At 42.6% G+C, this 18,893-nt stretch overlaps 1 protein-coding gene across 1 annotated transcript in view; it reads left to right on the forward strand.

The window, feature by feature from the left end:
• The window catches only part of LOC309559919 (protocadherin-11 X-linked-like), a 2,238,392-nt gene that overhangs the window by 1,805,944 nt on the left and 413,555 nt on the right, over positions 1-18,893 (forward strand). The window lies entirely within an intron of this gene.

Raw genomic sequence — 18,893 nt, forward strand, 5'->3', positions numbered from 1 at the left:
TTGTCAGTGGTAGGAATTTTGCCCCATTGTTGGTGTCGATGGCAGGAATTATGCCCCATTATTGGTGACAGTGGTAGGAATTTTGCCCCATTGTTGGTGTTGATGGCAGGAAAAATGGCTCAGGGGCCAGATAAAAGCAGGCAAAAGGCCACAGTTTAGAGACCATTGCCCTAAACTGATTAATAAGCCAGATTAACATTTTTTATGCCCTGTATGTACAGTATAATAACTTTAAATTCCTTGTAGGATCCCTTTAAAAAAAAAAAGCAGTTTTAGGTAAGCCATTTTTTTTATAATTTATGCAGAGTGGCCATTTACTAAATCCCCTGTAAGATTATTTAACGCGTCCATTAAAATAACTCTTTACTTTGATTTCAAAGGCTCTGACGCTATAGATTGGCCGCAGTGCCTATTTTATTAAACGCTGTCCTTATTCTTTTACCTCTCCCGTGAATTATTTTTCATTACACCTTTTAAACATATTAAAAACAACTGACAAATGATGAAGTTAATCCTGACATTTCTATACATAAGTGTTCGTCGGCGGCTGGCTCGGGCTAAATGCATTGTGACATTAAAACAGGAAAATAATGTGCTTTATGAATATTACAGTTCTATACGCTCTTCAATCAAGCCGCCGTGCCAGCAAATCAATTCTTTAGAGGACTATTAATTTTAATGCACAGTTCATCATGATAACACGGCCTCTTCTTTGCTAAGTATTTATTACAGATGCTAATTTGGTCTAAAGCCCTTTTTTAGATTCCCGTAGTCCAACCATTTTTCTTTTTTTTGCACGTCTTTATTTTGTGAAAGGGACCTTATCTTTTTATTACAATGTATCACTGGTGAGAGATTATACTACACCAGTGATGGTGAACCTTGGCACCCCACATGTTTTGGAACTACATTTCCCATGATGCTCATGTACTCTGCAGTATAGTTAATCATCATGGGAAACGTAGTTCCAAAACATCTGGGGTATCAAGATTCGCAATCACTGTCCTACACTATTTGACTAAAAGTATTGGGACGCCTGCCTTTACACACACATGAACTTTAATGGCATCCCAGTCTTAGTCCGTAGGGTTCAATATTGAGTTGGCCCACCCTTTGTAGCTATAACAGCTTCACCTCTTCTGGGAAGGCTGTCCACAAGGTTTAGGAGTGTGTCTATGGGAATGTTTGACCATTCTTCCAGAAGCACATTTATGAGGTCAGGCACTGATGTTGGAAGAGAAGGCCTGGCTCACAGTCTTCACTCTAATTCATCCCAAAGGTGTTCTATCGGGTTGAGGTCAGGACTCTGTGCAGGGCAGTCAAGTTCCTCCACCCCAAACTCGCTCATCCATGTCTTTATGGACCTTGCTTTGTGCACTGGTCCAAATAATTTGGTAGAGGGGGGATTATGGTGTGGGGTTGTTTTTGCAGGAGTTGGGCTTGGCCCCTTAGTTTCAGTGAAGGGAACTCTTAAGGTGTCAGCATACCAAGACATTTTGGAAAAATTCATGCTTCCAACTTTGTGGGAACAGTTTAAGGATGGCCCCTTCCTGTTCCAACATGACTGCACACCAGTGCACAAATCAAGGTTGATATATATATATATATATATATATACATATATATCTATATATCTATCTATATCTATATATCTATCTATCTATAGCTATCTATCTATCTATCTATCTGTTTTTATATTTCTTTATTAAATTTTCCAGGTAAAAAATTATTTACAACACTCCAATCGCTGGAGAATTTTTTCATATACATTTTACACATATTACCTTTTATCCCTTTTTTTTTTCCCCCCCTCCCTTCCTTATCCCTCCCCCCCCCCCCCCCCGTCTCTTCTTATCATTCGACTCCTATTATTTCTCTGTATTCCCTTGTGTCCTTAAACTCTTGCCACTCATCCCAAATCTCCTCTTCATTCCCCTGTTCTTCCTCCTCCCAGGTCCTCAGCTGCTCCAACTTTCTTATTTTCTCTACTTTTAACAGCCATTCTTTCCTGGAGGGGGCCTCTTCTTTTTGCCAATTAAAGGGAATCAAGCTCTTAGCTGAGTTTAATAAGTGAGGGAGTAATGTTTTTTTATATTGTTTCACTGACATATGGGTTCCATGAAACATGCATTTCCAAGGATCCAAGGGAATATCTATTTTAGTAATTTTACTTATTAATTCTATAACTTCACTCCAGAATACTTTAATTTTTGGGCACTCCCACCATATATGGGCTATAGTCCCTACCATCTGACATCCCCTCCAGCAAAGTCTTGAACTCTCTACCTGAATTCTTCCCATCTTATCAGGAGTGTTGTACCACCTTGTGATCAATTTATAGTTCATCTCCTCCGTGTTGGTGTCTATCGCGGATTTATGTACTAATTGAAGGCTCTTATCCCACTGTTTGTTGTTACTACACGGGCCGAGGTCTCTTTCCCATTTTTCTTTTAATGTTATTCCTCTCTCTTTTGTTATTGTTAATAGTATTTTATACACATTCGAAATATTGTTTATTATCTTATCTTTAAGACATAATTGCTCAAGAGGGCGGAGGTCATTTTTATCTCTCAATGGCTGCGGTAGTGACAATGTGAAGTGCTTTAGTTGGATATACCTCCACTCATTTATCTTCCAGTTTTCTTTCCTTTGTTTCAGCTCCGCCAAGGTTATAATTTTCCCCTTCTCTACTATATCCCCTAATTGTGCTTCTCCTTCTTCTATCCATTTACCCAATTCCTTCTCTTCCCCTGGTGCAAAAAATTTTGTGCCCTGTAACGGGATCAGTGGTGAATTGTGTTTCCAATTTTCTTTTTTATGTATATTATCCCAAACCTTAATAGCATGTCTTGTGATTATATGCGTGTTAGTGTCCAGATTTCTAAACCTCTCAGGTATCCATATAACTTTTGCTAGGTGTGTACCACTCATCGTGCTTTCTATTACCACCCAATTTCTATCATTATTTTTTTTTGTCCATTCTATCACCCTTGTGAGTATTGCTGCAAAATAATAATTTTTAAAGTCGGGTAGGGCTAGTCCCCCTTGTCCCTTACCTTTACATAGTGTAGTATACTTTACCCTTGGCTTTTTGTATTTCCAAATAAAGCGGGATATTAATCTTTTCAGTGTTTTAAAAAATACTTGAGGTAATGAAATCGGAATCATCTGGAATTTATATATAATTTTTGGCAGGATTATCATTTTTATCGTATTTATTCTCCCTATCCAGGAAAAAATTCTCGGAGATAATCTATTTAATTCTGATCTTACTTCATTCAGAAGTTCTAGAAAATTTGTTTTGTAGAGTTTTTCTGGAGTTGGGGTTAATTTTATCCCTAAGTATTTAATCTCATCTTTTCTCCAGTTAAACTGAAATTCTTTTTTTAACATCTCCTCTTCTTGTTTAGGGATATTAATATTTAATATTTCTGATTTTTTTTGATTAATTTTTAAATTGGATAGTTCTCCATATTGTTTCATTATTTTAATTATGTTGGGCAAAGTAATCCTCGGATTACTTATGTAGAGCAGGATATCATCTGCAAAGGCAGATACCTTATGCTCCACTTGTCCCACCTTTATGCCCCCGATGTCCACACTATTTCTAATAGTTGCCAGTAGTGATTCCAAAGATAAGACAAATAACATCGGAGACAAGGGACATCCTTGTCTTGTTCCATTGAGCATTTTAAACGAGTCTGACAAAGTTCCATTGACCTTTACCTTTGCAGTTGGTTGATTATACAAAGTTTTGATCCAGGCTAACATTCTAGGTTTTATTCCCAACTCCACTAGGGTGTTTATCATGAACTCCCAGTCTACCCTGTCAAATGCTTTTTCCGCATCTATTGACAGAAGTAGACTGGGAGCTCTGCTTTTTACCATATGGTCTATTAACAGTATAGTTTTTATCCCATTGTCCCGTCCCTGTCTCCCCGGGATGAATCCTACTTGATCATTGTGTATCCACTCCCCCATTAGGTTCTTCATTCTAGTGGCCAAAATTTTTGTGAATAATTTAGTATCAACATTAAGTAGGGAGATGGGTCTAAAACTAGAACATAGTACCGGGTCTTTTCCCTCTTTCCGTATAACTGTGATTGATGCTGACAGGGCCTCTCTACTCATCTCGTACTGAGTCCCTATTCCGTTTATATATTCTTTAAATCTTGGGATTAAAATGTCCTTAAATTTTTTATAATAACCTATGGTAAACCCATCCGGTCCTGGGCTTTTACCTAGACTCGTTTCTTTAATAGCTCTCTCTATTTCTTGTTCTGAGATTGGTCTTTCTAGGAATGTTAACTTTTCCTCATCTATCTTTGTCAATCCTGCGTCTACAAGGTATTTTTTGATTTTCTCCCTCCTTTCTGTTTCATTCCCCTGTATCTCACCTTTCTTTACTGCATACAGATTTGCGTAGTAGTTTTGGAATTCTTTGGCTATTCCTGTCGTTGTTTGAATTATTTCCCCATTTTTATTTTTAATTTTATCTACAAAATTTTTTCCTTTCTTCTTTTTCAGGATTTTTGCTAGGTTTTTCCCAACCTTATTACTTTCAATGTATTTTTCTTTTATGCATCTTTTCATTTCCTGCTTTATTTCCTGTTCTAGTAGATCTTTCAATTCTTCTCTCTTCACCTCAAGTAAATTATTTATTAATATATCTTGTGTATTTTTATGTTTTTGCTCTAATTGATGTACTTCTGTCATTAGCCTAATCTTATCTTTTATTCTTTCTTTTTTCCTTTGGGTCCCCTTTGAGATAAATATGCCCCTCATATAAGCCTTATGAGCTTCCCATACCATGTCTTTTGGTGCATCTTTTGTATCGTTTATTTGAAAATAGAATTCCAACTCTTTCACTATTTCTTTTTCCCACTTTTTATCTCCAAAAATCTCCTCATTTATTTTCCAAGCATCCATCCTAGGCCGCTCTTTCGCCATTTTTATTTTTACCATAATGGGGGTATGGTCCGACCAAGTCTTGACCCCAATCTCAGCCTCGCTTACCCTTTCGATCCACCTATGTTCGATTAGTATATAATCCAATCTTGAGTATGTTCCATGTACACTTGAGTAACATGTATAATCTCTATCTTTCGGATGGAGAATTCTCCAAATATCTGCCAGTTGATTTGTAAATAATTTTTCCTTTATTTTCTTTGCCTGTACTTTATTTATCCGTAGGGTTTTTGATGTGGTATCTACTTTAGGGTCGAGGCAGAGATTGAGGTCCCCTGCCAGTATGACTCCTCCTTTTTTAAACTCCATTAATTTTCCCAGTACTTTACCTAGGAAGTCTACTTGTCTCTCATTAGGGCTATATATATTTACTAGGGTCAAATCTTCATCTCCTATTTTTCCTCTTAGAAAGAGGTATCTTCCCTCTGGGTCTACCATTCTCGACTCGAGAGCAAATCCAAGGTCCCTAGAGATGCCAATGGCTACTCCCTTGGACTTCCTCCCGGGTGAGTCCGCGTAATACCAGGTAGGATGGCTCTTAGAATATAATCTAATATTAGTTGCATGAGATAAATGAGTCTCCTGTAAGAATGTCAGATCTGCCTTCAAATAACTAATTTCTTTTAAAATTTTTTTCCTTTTTTCTGGAGAGTTTAAACCTCGGACATTGTAAGATAATATGTTAACTATAACCATTGTTTCTTAATCTTCATTACTGTCTTTCTCTATCATCTCTTCAACTCTAAGGTGGCCATAAAAACTGTTCAACCAACACCAGGGATCCCTAAGAGATGGCATTAATCCCTCTGATTTTTCTTGTCTTTTGGGTTCTCTTAATTCTTGTATTTTCTTATAGGAGACGTTTTGATCTATTGACTTCTTTTTCCCTCTTTCTTCCCCTTTCCTCTTCCCACCCCTACCCTCCCCTCCCCCAACTATTCCCGGTCCCTCCATCAGGGTTGTCGATTCTCCTTCCTCCCTTTCCAATCGACTTGTGGCCGAGGTCGAGCTCTGCTAGTGGTCACCGTTCCCTCCCATCTTCCCTACCGTAGGGTCTAATGGTGACGGCCCGCTGATCTCCATAGGGCCACCTGTTTTTTATTCTTACTTGCTCCTCCTCCCCTCCTCCCCTTCTTCCGCCAGCCCTCCCCCCCTCCCCCAATCCCCCCGGTCCCCCCAGTCCCTTTTCATCCTTTTGTTTTCATCTTTTTCTTCTGTTTCCACTGATTCAATTCTCCTTCATCAACTTCTTCCTCTGGGCACTCCTGGTCTGTCCAGCCTGGAATATCTATGAGTGGGATTTTTACTGCTTCACAAAAGTCTTTGGTTTCCTCTGGGTATCTAAGTAGTACTGTCCTCCCATCTCTTCTCACTCCTAAGCCTGCAGGGAAGTTCCAAAAGTATTGTATATCTTTTTTCTTTAATATTTCTACCATTGGTCTAAGAATGCGTTTTCTGTTAATTGTCTCTTTTGCCAGGTCTGGGAAAATCTGAATGTCCTCCCCGTCATATTTTAATTCCGGTCTACTTCTCATTTTCTCCCAGATCTGGGCCCTTGTCTCGTATTTATGGAATCTTGCAATCACATCTCTTGTTTTCTCTTTTGGTAGATTGGTTGGTTTACGCAACCTATGAATTCTCTCAAACTCAATTTTATCTGTGGTCGCCTTTCCCAGCAGAGGGTTAAATAACTTCTCCAGGGTTTCTTCTAATTTTTCTGTTGGCCCTTTCTCTGGTAATCCTCTTATTCTCAGATTTTTTCTACGATTTCTATTCTCCTGATCTTCGATTTTGTATAACATATTTCTCTGCTCCATTTTCATTTTTCTCATTTGTTCTTTTAGATTTTTTAGTTCTTTTCCTTGGGACTCCACCTTCTCTTCTATTTCTTCTACTCTGCCCAGAATATGCCCAAAGTCGACGTGTAAGGTAGCCATCTCGGCTTTGATGGATCTTTCAAGGCTGGCAAACATTTCCCGCATTTCTGATTTTGATGGTGGATAATCTTTTTCATTAAATTTCTCTTCTCTATTCATGTCTCCATCCTCTATTGTTATACTGCTTTCTCTTGACACTTGTAGGCTTTCTTCTCCACTTACTCCTATATGCTTTTGATTCTTAATTTTCTTGGTTCCCTCTGTATTTTGTTTGGGTCTAACAACCGGTTGATCCTCTTGCTGTGTGTTTTGATCTTTTCCCTCAGATGTCATGTATTTTTTAATTGTTCCTGGGCTTGCTGTAGTTTTTGGAGGTTTCCCTGCCACTTCCTTTGCCGGTTTACCTCTCATTGTGGATTCGGCTCTGGGGAATAAGCCCTCAGTATAGCTTCCTCTTATGTCTCAGTATGAACTAAATATCATATATATCATTCAGTGATTCAGGTAAGAGAGGTCCCACACTTTTTGCACGACGGTCTCCCTAGTTCTTAAGCTATAGACTCACGCATGATAATATAGCTGTGCTACCAGGGGAAGCAGTTTGTTGAAATCAAACGTATGAAAACCCTGGTGGTTTCCCCTCTCACTCAAGCACTCAGACTCCCGCACATCTCTCAATGCGCGCAAGCAAGATCTGAGGGGCCTCCGCACTCACCCAAGTGAGTAGAGTCTCGCACTTTTTCCAGGGCCGTTCAACTGGCTCCTAAGCATACACTCGTAAATAAATACTGTAGCAGTGCTTTCTAAGAAAGCTAGTATTTGAGATTGGTCATATAGGAATTCTGGGGGGTTTCCCCTCTCATTCAAACAGGCAGAGTCCCGAACCTTTTCAACACAAACCCACCTTCTCTTAAGCCTTATACTCATAGATGACAATATGTCTTTGCTTTCAGAGAGGGCCGGTATATTATATCCAATGAAGGAGGATTCTAGGGGGTTTCCCCCCTCCCTAAGTAAGCAGAGTCCCACACATTTTTTCCAAACAGTCCCGACAATTCTTAAGCTATACACTCATGAAAGATAATCTAGCAGTACTTCCAAGGAGGGCTGATATTGAAATCCTGTGCAATAAGTCCTGGGGGGTTTCCCCTCTACCATAAGTAAGCAGTGTCCCGCACAATTTTCAGAACCATCCCCCTGAATCATTAAACTGTAAACTCATAGATGAAAATATACAGATGCTTTCACAAAGGTCTGGGAATGAGATCAGGTGTAGTGCAATTCTATAGGGGTTTCCCCTCATACTTTGGTAAACAGATTCCCGCACATTTTTTCTCAACAGTCTCGTTGACTCTTAGGCTATATACTCCTGGGTGATAATTTAACAGTGCTTCAAGGAAGGCTGATTTTAGGATCCAACGCAGGGGGGTTCTAGGGGATTTCCCCTCTCGCTTAAATAAGCATAGTCCCGCACTATTTTCAGATAAGTCCCTCTGTTCTATTAAACTGCATGCTCATAGATGATAATAAGACAGTGCTTTTTAAGAAGAGCTAATGTTGAGAAATAAACGTACAACCTCTCTGGGGGGTTTCCCTCGCACTCAAGCAAGCAGGGTCCCACACCACTTTTCCATCACAGTCACATTAGCTCTTAAGTTATATAAGTAAGCAGAGTCCCACACATTTTTTCCAAACAGTCCCGACAATTCTTAAGCTATACACTCATGAAAGATAATCCAGCAGTACTTTCAAGGAGGGCTAATATTGAGATCATGTGGAATAGAATCCTGGGGGGTTTCCCCTCTACCATAAGTAAGCAGCGTCCCGCACAATTTTCAGAACCATCCCTCTGACTCATTAACCTATAAACTCATAGATGAAAATATACTGATACTTTCACGAAGGACTAGGAATGAGATCAAATGTAGTGCAATTCTATAGGGGTTTCCCCTCATACTTTGGTAAACAGAGTCCCGCACATTTTTTCTCAACAGTCTCATTGACTCTTTAAGCTATATACTCCTGGGTGATAATTTAACAGTGCTTCAAGGAAGGTTGATTTTATGATCCAACGCAGGGGGGTTCTAGGGGATTTCCCCTCTCGCTTAAATAAGCATAGTCCCGCACTTTTTTCAGATTAGTCCCTCTGTTCTATTAAGCTACATACTCATAGATGATAATAAGACAGTGCTTTTTAAGAAGAGCTGATGTTAAAAAATAAACATACAACCTCTCTGGGGGTTTCTCTCGCACTCAAGCAAGCAGGGTCCCACACCATTTTTCCATCACAGTCACATTAGCTCTTAATTTATACACTCCAAAATGATGATAGTATTTTTAAGAAAGACTGTTTTGATATCGTTCATATGAAAATTCTGGGGGGTTTCCCCTCTCACCAGTCCCCTTCGGCTAATCTGTGGCGTCCCTTGTATAGTGGTATGGTGGGGATGATTACGATATCCAATGTTGCTGGGTCTCTCCAGACTGGATCCCTCCAGCACTGGCCCCTCGACGGTGTTCACTCCAATCAAACCTTCTCTCCCGATCCTGGACGCCGGCTCTCCCAGCTTCTCAGCAGCTCCTGCACTCGGCGGCCACCTCTCCAATACACAGCCGATTCCAGTCTCCCGGAGGGACCCAGGGTGCTCGTTCTCCCTCCTCCAAGCCTCAGGGGGGGTCGGCAACCAGGACCGGGTCGGGGCCTCCAGGTAGCGGGGTGGGTGGGGGGGCAGCGGGATCCAGCTAGGCAGGCATCGAGGCTAGGTGAGAGAGCATTCCCTCACATCTCTCTGGGCGGTGGCTCAGAGACTCAGCAGGCCGTCGGGATCAGCTCCATTAGCAGGCTCCTCCCTCCTGCAGTGACTCTCCTATTGGATGTACCCAAAGAATGAGGTCAGCTGACTACCTGAATATACTGAATGACCAGGTTATTCCATCAATGGATTTTTTCTTCCCTGATGGCACGGGAATATTCCAAGATGACAATGCCGGAATTCATCGGGCTCAAATTGTGAAAGAATGGTTCAGGGAACATGAGACATCATTGTCACACATGGATTGGCCACCACAGAGTTCAGAACTTACCCCCATTGGGAATCTTTGGGATGTGCTGGAGAAGGCTTTGCGCAGAGCTCCGACTCTCCCATCATCAATACAAGATCTTGGTGAAAAATGAATGCAACACTGGATGGAAATAAATCTTGTGACAGTGCAGAAGCTTATCGAAACAATGCCACAGCCAATGCGTGCCGTAATCAAAGCCAACAAAATATTAGAGTGTGTGACCTTTTTTTTTTTTTTTTTGGTGGTGACTTTTTTTTGGCCAGGCAGTGTATAATATATATATATATAAATAATATTTTATTTCTTTCTGCTATAAAACAAATCCAATCAATTCAAATTTCTTCATAAATTTTGGCCAAAATGTATTGCTGCTTGTCTCAATTTAAAAAAAAAAAATCCCAATAAAGTGTATATTGATTGATTTGTGTGAAAGTTATATCCTCTACAAACTATGGTATATATACTGGAATTTTTATTTTTTTTATATTACCAATGGTGGTGACCAGCGACTTATAACGGGACTGTGATAGTGTGGCAGTCAATCTGACACTAACAGACACTGTGGGGGAAAAGACTAACTGCCACTGCCATCACCAGTGACACTAATACAGTGATCAGTGGTAATACTATACACTGTCACAGTACTAATGACACTGGCTGGGAAGGGATTAAAATCTAGAGTCTAAATGTGTGCCTAACAATGTGTAATGTGTGCTGATTGTTATATATATATATAGATTGTAAGCTCTAACGAGCAGGGCCCTCTATTTCCTCCTGTTCTGAATTGTATTGTAACTGTATTGTCTTCCCTCAAATTGTAAAGCGCTGCGAAAACTGCTGGCGCTATATAAATCCTGTATAATAATAATAATAATAATAATAATAATAATATGCGTTTATGTTGCAAAAAAAAAAAACTACTGCTCAAATACAACCAAAAGAACGCTCTATTTTTTTTTTATTATGCTAATTTTGTTTGGGTAGAGTGTTGCATGACCGTGCAATTACAAGTTAAAATAGCGCAGTGCTAAATGGCCTGGTCATGGAGGGGGTAAAATCTTCCGGAACTGAAGTGGATAATGCACTTTCTTGTATGGTAATTATGCTAAATTCTCCACTCTTCTTAGTGAATATATTTTGTCACCCCACTTGTGTAGAAATCCCCACTTGTGTCACCACCCTAAACACCATGCACCTACCTTCTTCCTTTAACCTATAGATTATAATAGGTCAACAGCACGCCTTCCCTTTTAAGAGCGGGGGTCACTCCTATTTCCACTCTCTTCTATCCTCTCATGGTGGGGTCACTCTTTCCCTTCTGTGATCTTTCTCCACTGCTGTCAAATATGATTTATGTGGATGGGTCTGGATGCACTCCTCTTTATTTAGTAAACGTACTGGCCCCTTAAGATGTCCATGTACAGGTACCAACTAATTTCCTATCTATTTGTCGTGACGTCACTGGCTCCGTCCCTTACGCGTTGTAGCCAATCACATGGCTTCATCAGAGGGAAGAGGAAAGAAGAGGAGGGATGCCAGCAGCACTGCGGGGGGGGGGGGGAACTACACATGGTGGGGAAGCCCGGGCAGTAGGGGGAGTTGGCACTCCACAGAGTGATAAGAGTGTGCCCAGGCACACTTGGCTTCCCCTCTGAGCACGTCTATGTTCATATGTACATTTGACAGCCTAAGAGGTCAAGGCAGGCAGACAGGTGTACTGGCAGAACCAGGCAGGAGGTCAAGGCAGGCAGGCAGGTGTACTGGCAGAACTAGGCAGGAGGTCAAGACAGGCAGACAGGTGTACTGGCAGAACCAGGCAGGAGGTCAAGGCAGGCAGACAGGTGTACTGGCAGAACCAGGCAGGAGGTCAAGGCAGGCAGACAGGTGTACTGGCAGAACCAGGCAGGAGGTCAAGGCAGGCAGACAGGTGTACTGGCAGAACCAGGCAGGAGGTCAAGGCAGGCAGACAGGTGTACTGGCAGAACCAGGCAGGAGGTCAAGGCAGGCAGACAGGTGTACTGGCAGAACCAGGCAAGAGGTCAAGGCAGGCAGACAGGTGTACTGGCAGAACCAGGCAGGAGGTCAAGGCAGGCAGACAGGTGTACTGGCAGAACCAGGCAGGAGGTCAAGGCAGGCAGACAGGTGTACTGGCAGAACCAGGCAGGAGGTCAAGGCAGGCAGACAGGTGTACTGGCAGAACCAGGCAGGAGGTCAAGGCAGGCAGGCAGGTGTACTGGCAGAACCAGGCAGGAGGTCAAGACAGGCAGTTAGGTGTATTGGCTGAACTAGGCAGAGGATCAAAGCAGTCAAGGCAATTAGATGTATGAAGAAGAAAAAGAAGTCCCAGGAGCCACACATCACACAAAACCCTGATGTAAAGAGTAGAAGCAGCAACAGCCCAGACTCTATTCAAGCCATGCCCCCAACATGTTCCATCCTGCCCACTGGGCTTAGTCATGGGTATAGGGGTGAAACATTTTGGGGGGTGAGGCCTGGACAGAGTCTAGGCTAAGGCTCCTTCCACTCTTTACATGAGGAATTTGTGTGATGTTCGGCTCCTGGGTCTTCTTTTCCTTCCTCCTTGGCTTCTAAAGAGCTGAGACGAGTTATTTTCCTGCCTGCACTCCCAGCAGTTGTCAGCATATAGGGACCTACTAGAGTCTGACACTCTTTCCAAATTTGCATAGGGGCAAAAGGCAGTCAGGTGTACCCGCAGAACTAGAAAGGAGATTAAGGCAGGAAGTCAGGTGTATTGGCAGAACTGAACAGGAGGTTGAGGCAGCCATAGAGTTGTATTGGCAGAATCAGGCATGTCATGACAGGCAGACAAACATATTTACAGAATCAGGCAGGAAGTCAGGGCAGGCAGATAGGTATATTGACAGAAAGATGCCCGGAAACAATGCAAAAGCCCGCCATGTATTCCTGTGTGTACTAGCTCATTGTTTTAGTGTAGCACCCTCCTAGGTAGATGCTAGAGAGTGAGTATAGTTTTGGCTCTGTCTGCCTATCAGAAGAGCAGCAGGTAAATTCTTTATTGCTTTCTGCTTAACAGGGATCTGTAAGTTAGGTCTGCTCAATGTGCTCAGTGTGTGATTCATCTGGTCTTGGGGAGTGTCCCCACTGGTCCAATGGGGAGGCACATTGGTCAGTGGAGGAAACCTGGCCAATAAGTACACAGGCTTTGATACAGCCCCAGTGATTGGCACAGACTGGTTGTCTCAGTGCATTGTGGGGTGTGGTATAAAAGCCAGGAGCGCATGTGCTCGAGGTTTGGCTGGTGAGCAGAGTCCCGGAAGGAGGTTGGCCTCCTCTTCTGCAGCGGTTGTTGTGTGGTCAACCCAGAGGTCCAGAAGAGCTGACTAAGTGTAGTTGATACACTGGGGAACCTGGAAAAACAGTATCGTGAGTACTGGGGAACGTGTCTAAGGGCCTGACCAGGAAGAGGGCCACTCCAGTGTAGAGTAGTCAGAGGATGGGGGTCAGCTGGTGGAGGGAAAGGAGGTGCTACGGGAGTGTCCTGAAGAGAAGTGCTAAGCAAGTGTTTATTCGGGAACTTTACCGCAGATTCATCTAGTGGCAAGGTGAAACTGCGGCCTAGCCGCATCCTCAGATAGAAGTCCTCAGCATTGTGAATAGTTCAAGTTCTGGAGTATCCAACTCATCCCTTCTCCCATCCATATTTATAATAAAACAACAAAAAACAACAAAAACAACAAAAACCCTTAGTGCCGGTTCACACTAGGTTGCTCCGACTTAGGGGGCGACCTGTGAAGTCGCGACTTTGGCGTGACTTGCATGGACTTCCTAAAATGAATGTCAATGCAAGTCGCCTCCAGGTCGCCCCCAAGTAGTACAGGACCCTTTTTCTAAGTCGGAGCGACTTGTGTCGCTCCTATTAGAACCAGTCCTGTACTACTCAATGACCACGACAGTGCACAACTTGCCAGGCTGACCAAGTCGCCTGACAAGTCGTATTAGTGTGAACCGGCACTTAGACTGTTCATTGACGGAGCCGGAGAGTAAAGTGTTAAGATTCTGCATGTAGTTGCTACCGGTAACCCAGGGGGACCCGAAAAGGGGAGAAATCCAGCCACCCTCAAGGGGGCAGTGCTATATTACAATGATAGGAACTAAGGGAGTTGTGTGTTGAACATTCCCAAAACCGGAAAAATGTCTCATAAAACACCTTTCCTGAACCTCAAGTGAACGAGGTCTTGTACCTTTCTGTTGACTTTGAACCGCACTGGCGTAAATCTTTCCTTGGCAACAAACCAGTTAATAGTCATAAATCAAACATCATAAAAAAAAATATATTAAAATGTAAGATCCCTTCCATTGAGGAAGAGGCCGGCTTCAGACGTTTGTAATTACTGGCTTGTTTTGTACATATCTCTATAAAGCTCCATTATGCTTCAAATGCTCAACTCCTGCACAGATCTCGGGCTTATTAAGGCACAGGCACTTGCAGTAATTTCATGTATTGAAATTCACTGTGCAATTGAAGTAAATTGAATTTGTAGTTGATTTGAAAATGTATAGAGCCTTTGAATTTGTGTGCCTCTGAAATATGCAACTTCATTTTGATAGATTAGACGTGGAGGGGGAGGTGAGCGCCATTCTAACACAGAGAATGTCGTACCCATTGACTCTTAGGTCTAAAAGAAAAAAATAAATGGGAAAGAAAAAAATAAAAGTGCCAAAAGCCAAATGACCATCAAAAAGGGGTACAGACCTACAACACTGCCCCGGGGCCTCCTGAGGCTTGTTCATTCAACCTCCTACATTCTCTGAAGGTCATGTTGAAAATAGGCAAAGTAGACCACATGTAGTCTTCAGACAGCCAAACTCTGTTCCTTGTCACAGAGAAAAGTCCCCTAAGAAAATATATATTTTTTTTTTTAGCAGCTTGCTTTTTTGATCTCCTTTCTGTACTCTTTACGAGAAGCAAATGAAATGGCTCACTATCAATCCTAAGCAGCAATCAGGCATTCTGTTTTTGAATCTATTGACTTGCTGCCAGGGGCAGGCTGGCAACTTTCAGCCCATGGGGCAAGTACAAACCAGAGGCCCATGGTGCAGCAACTCGACCCCCCTTCCACTCTCCCTTTTCCCGTCCTCCTCCTGACCCCCATTCCAGGCTGAAGCCCTGCTCCAGGTACTCTCTGCTCACCGGCTGAATTTGGGTTCCCAACCTGGCCATCAGGGGGTGGTTGGGGGGAGTTGGGACAGCTCTGTTGGGGCTGGCCAGGGGAGAAGAGTCTCCAGTGGGGCATAGAACAGGCCTCTGCTCAGACAGTTTAAACCATCCATGCTGGGGCGAGGTCTGCACTCTGTCCTTGTCTTCAACCCACACTCAGTAGGTCAGTGGTGGGGACTTTTTACTTCTCTTTACCAGGAATCCTTTAGGCATGTCTGTGCAGCCTTTTTACAAGACATCAGAGCGGCCCAGGGGGCAATTGCCCCCCTGCCCCCTGGCCCAGTCCTCCCCTGCTTGCTGCAATTGTTTTGACAATGACCACTATGCCCGCGGTAGTGCCAATGTGCTGGTTCACTATCCAATATAGCCCATATCTGCCAATATCAGCCTACACTACTCAGCATTTCCTTTAAAGGGAATCCCTCAATTTGCATCAGGGCTGGGACAAGTCTTGGGCAGGAAGGGCAGCCACCTTGGGAACAATGTTAGGGTATGGCGCCTACCCACCACATGCTCCACATTACTGGCTGAGAACCATCATGGGGTCCACTCGACCTGCATTTTGGGGTACCTTTTGTGCGTGTGCATGCTCATCAGTGCCCGGGACTAGGCAGAGACCTGGCCCGTCCAGGTCCATTCCCTGGCTTAGAGATGAGCCATAGACAGTGTGTGGCAGTAAAAGTACAGAGTCCTTCCATAAAAGTGCTGCCCCATGTCACTACACACCCTGGCTTGGTGTTTGTTGCATTTAGGAGGGACACCGCTGGACCCATGCCCTCTCCACCAGTCCAACATACCTCTGACACCTCATCATACCCTCATCATACCCTGGCATAACTTTACAGGTGCTAGTCCAAAGTTGGCAATTCCCAATGACTGGTAGTGTCCACCGAGACCCCAACATCGTGTCCTGATTACATGCTGAATTTTGAGCTTCCGAACTCCATGTATGTGTGTTTTTTCGTTCATTCCAATGGGGACACTAGTTCTGGTGACCTCGTGGTCCCCAGGGAATTCCCCTAATTTACAGGGATTTCCCCTTACTTCTTGTTTGGCTATTGGACAGAAAGTGAAGGAAAATCGCCGCAAATGGGACGCATATGGCGAGAAAAAAATCTGAGGGGTTATAACCCTCCCTTACTCTATCCAAAATCAAAAAGAAAATGTTTCCTATAGTTCTATTTAAAAATATCAGCCTCGCTTTTACTCTTTCTTTCACTATAAACAGGATGCCAGGTTGCATAAACACCTTCTTAGCCACTTCGCGCAATCCGGCGTACCTGTATGTCAGCTTGAAGAAGTGGTTGTACCGGGGTGATGCCTGCAGCTAGAGGCATCACCCCAGTACTGTTATTTTAGAGCCGGCGGTCAGCTTTCTGGTGATAACAACTGATGCGGCTCAACAGCCGCTCGGCCGCTATCCCAGCGAGCGGGAGAGGACATCCCCCCCCCCCACGCGCCACCTTACACCGCTGATCTCCCATCCCACCAGGAGACCCGAGCAACCAGTCGGCAGGTCTGCCGGCTAGTTAGAGTCCCGAACGCAGCCGGATTCGGCTTCCATCGAATCTTTGATCATGTAACCCGGAAGCGACGTCACTTTCGGTTTACTCAGCTGCCAATAGCGCCAATTTAAAAAAACTGTCAGTATTAAAAAATTCAGATTTTGGCGTGTTGAATACATTAAAGTGCAGTAGAGGGGTTTGGGGGTCTTTTAGACCCCCGATCCCTCCATAAAGAGTACCTGTCACTGCCTATTACTGTCACAAGTGATGTTTACATTCCTTGTGACAGCAATAAAAGTGATCAGATTTTTTTCAAAAACTGTGTTAAAAATAAAAAAAATTAATAAGTAGGAATAAAAAAATAAATAAATAAAATAAATAAATAAAATAAAATAAATAATAATAAATAAGTAGGAAAAAAAAATGTAAGCACCCCCCGTCCCTGTGAGCTTGTGCACCAAAGAAAACGGATACATAAGTCGCGCCCGCAAATGTACACGGTGTTCAAACCACACATGTGAGGTATCGCGGCGATCGCCAGAGTGAGAGCAATCGTTATAGCAAAAGAACTCCTCTATAACTCTAAACTGGTAACCGTTTAAAAAATGTAAAGCGTTGCCTATGGAGATTTTTAAGTACCGATGTTTTGTCGCCATTCCAAGAGTGTGCGCAATTTTAAACCATAACATATTAGGTATCTATAGACATAAATAGCTGCAGAACCCCAGTTCTGCCAAAGGCGGACTTTATTGGCATTAGCATGAGACCGGACACTGCATTGTTACAGAAAATATAAAAACAGTATTTTATTGTTAACCACTTGCCGACCGCCCACAGTATATTTACTGTGGCAGTCAGCTCTCCTGGGCAAAGCGACGTAGTACTACGTCGCTAGCCCAGGAGCCTGCAGGGGGCGAGCGCGTGCCGCCGGATGCTACGCTCCCACTCCCGCTCGTTCCCCTGCATCCCCGCGCGTGTGACCGGCGGCTCCAATGTCCCCCGGCCACTCGCAATCTCCCGCTGGAGAGGGAGAAAGGCAGGCAGCTGATGTAAACAAAGCCGCCTGTCATTCTCCCTGGTGTAACTGCAGAGATCATGTGATCCTGCTATGTAGGATCATATGTCTCTGTGGTTACATCAAAAACCACACCCCTTTACAGTTAGAAACACGCCCCTAGGGACACACTTAACCCCTTGATCACTAATAAAATGAACCCCTTCCCTGCCAGTGTCATTTTTACAGTAACAGTGCATATGTATAGCACTGATTACTGTAGTAATGACACTGGTACCCCCAAAAGTGTCAAAAATGTCAGTCAGGGGTCCGATCTGTCCGCTGCAATGTCACAGTCCTGCAAAAAAAATTGCAGATCGCCGCCATTACTAGTTAAAAAAAAACAATAAAAATGACATAAATCTTTCCCTTAGTAAACGTAATAAATTTTGCGCAAACCAATCAAAATCCGCTTATTGCGATTTTTTTTTTCCAAAACTATGTAGCAGAAAACAAATTGGCCTAAAATGTTAAAAAAAAAAATATTTTTCCCCCCCTTTTTTTGGGGGGGAATTTCATATAAAAAAATGTGAAAAATATTGTTGTTTTTTCAAAATTTTTACTCTTTTTTTGTTTATAGCGCAAAAAGTAAAAAATCGCACAGGTGATCAAATAGCACCAAAAGAAAGCTCTGTTTGTGGGAAAAAAAGGACGTCCATTTCATTTGGGTACAGCATCACAGGGCCGCGCAATTGTCCGTTAAAATTACGCAGTGCCGAATCGCAAAATAGGGCCTGGTTAGGAAGGGGGTAAAATCTTCCGGGTCTGAAGTGGTTAAATTCACATAGTAAAATAAAATATACATTCCAGAGTGACATCAAAGACAGAACCAAAAACTAGGACAAATTAAAAAACATCTGAAAACCAACAAAGCATGGAAAAAAACGCCCTAGTACAGTAATTTTCCCTATACCCAAGAAGGGGGCAGAAAGGGCGTAACATGTTAGGTATCTGTTTACTCGGCATGACCTAATCTTTCACATTATACAAAAAATTAGGCTAACTTTACTGTTTCGTTTTTTTTTTTTTTTTTTTAATTCAGTGAAATGTATTTTTTAAAAAGAAAAAAAAAAAAACACTGCGCAAATACTGCGTAACAAAAATTATTGCAATGACCGCCATTTGAGTCTTTGCTAAAAAATAAAATAAAAAAAAAAAAAAAAAAATAACTAAAAAAAAAAAAAAAAAAAAAACAATATATATATATAATGTTACAGGGGTTCTAA

The sequence above is a fragment of the Pelophylax lessonae genome (genome assembly GCF_965119305.1).
Source record: "Pelophylax lessonae genome assembly, chromosome: 7".
In the NCBI taxonomy this organism is placed as follows: Eukaryota; Metazoa; Chordata; class Amphibia; order Anura; family Ranidae; genus Pelophylax; species Pelophylax lessonae.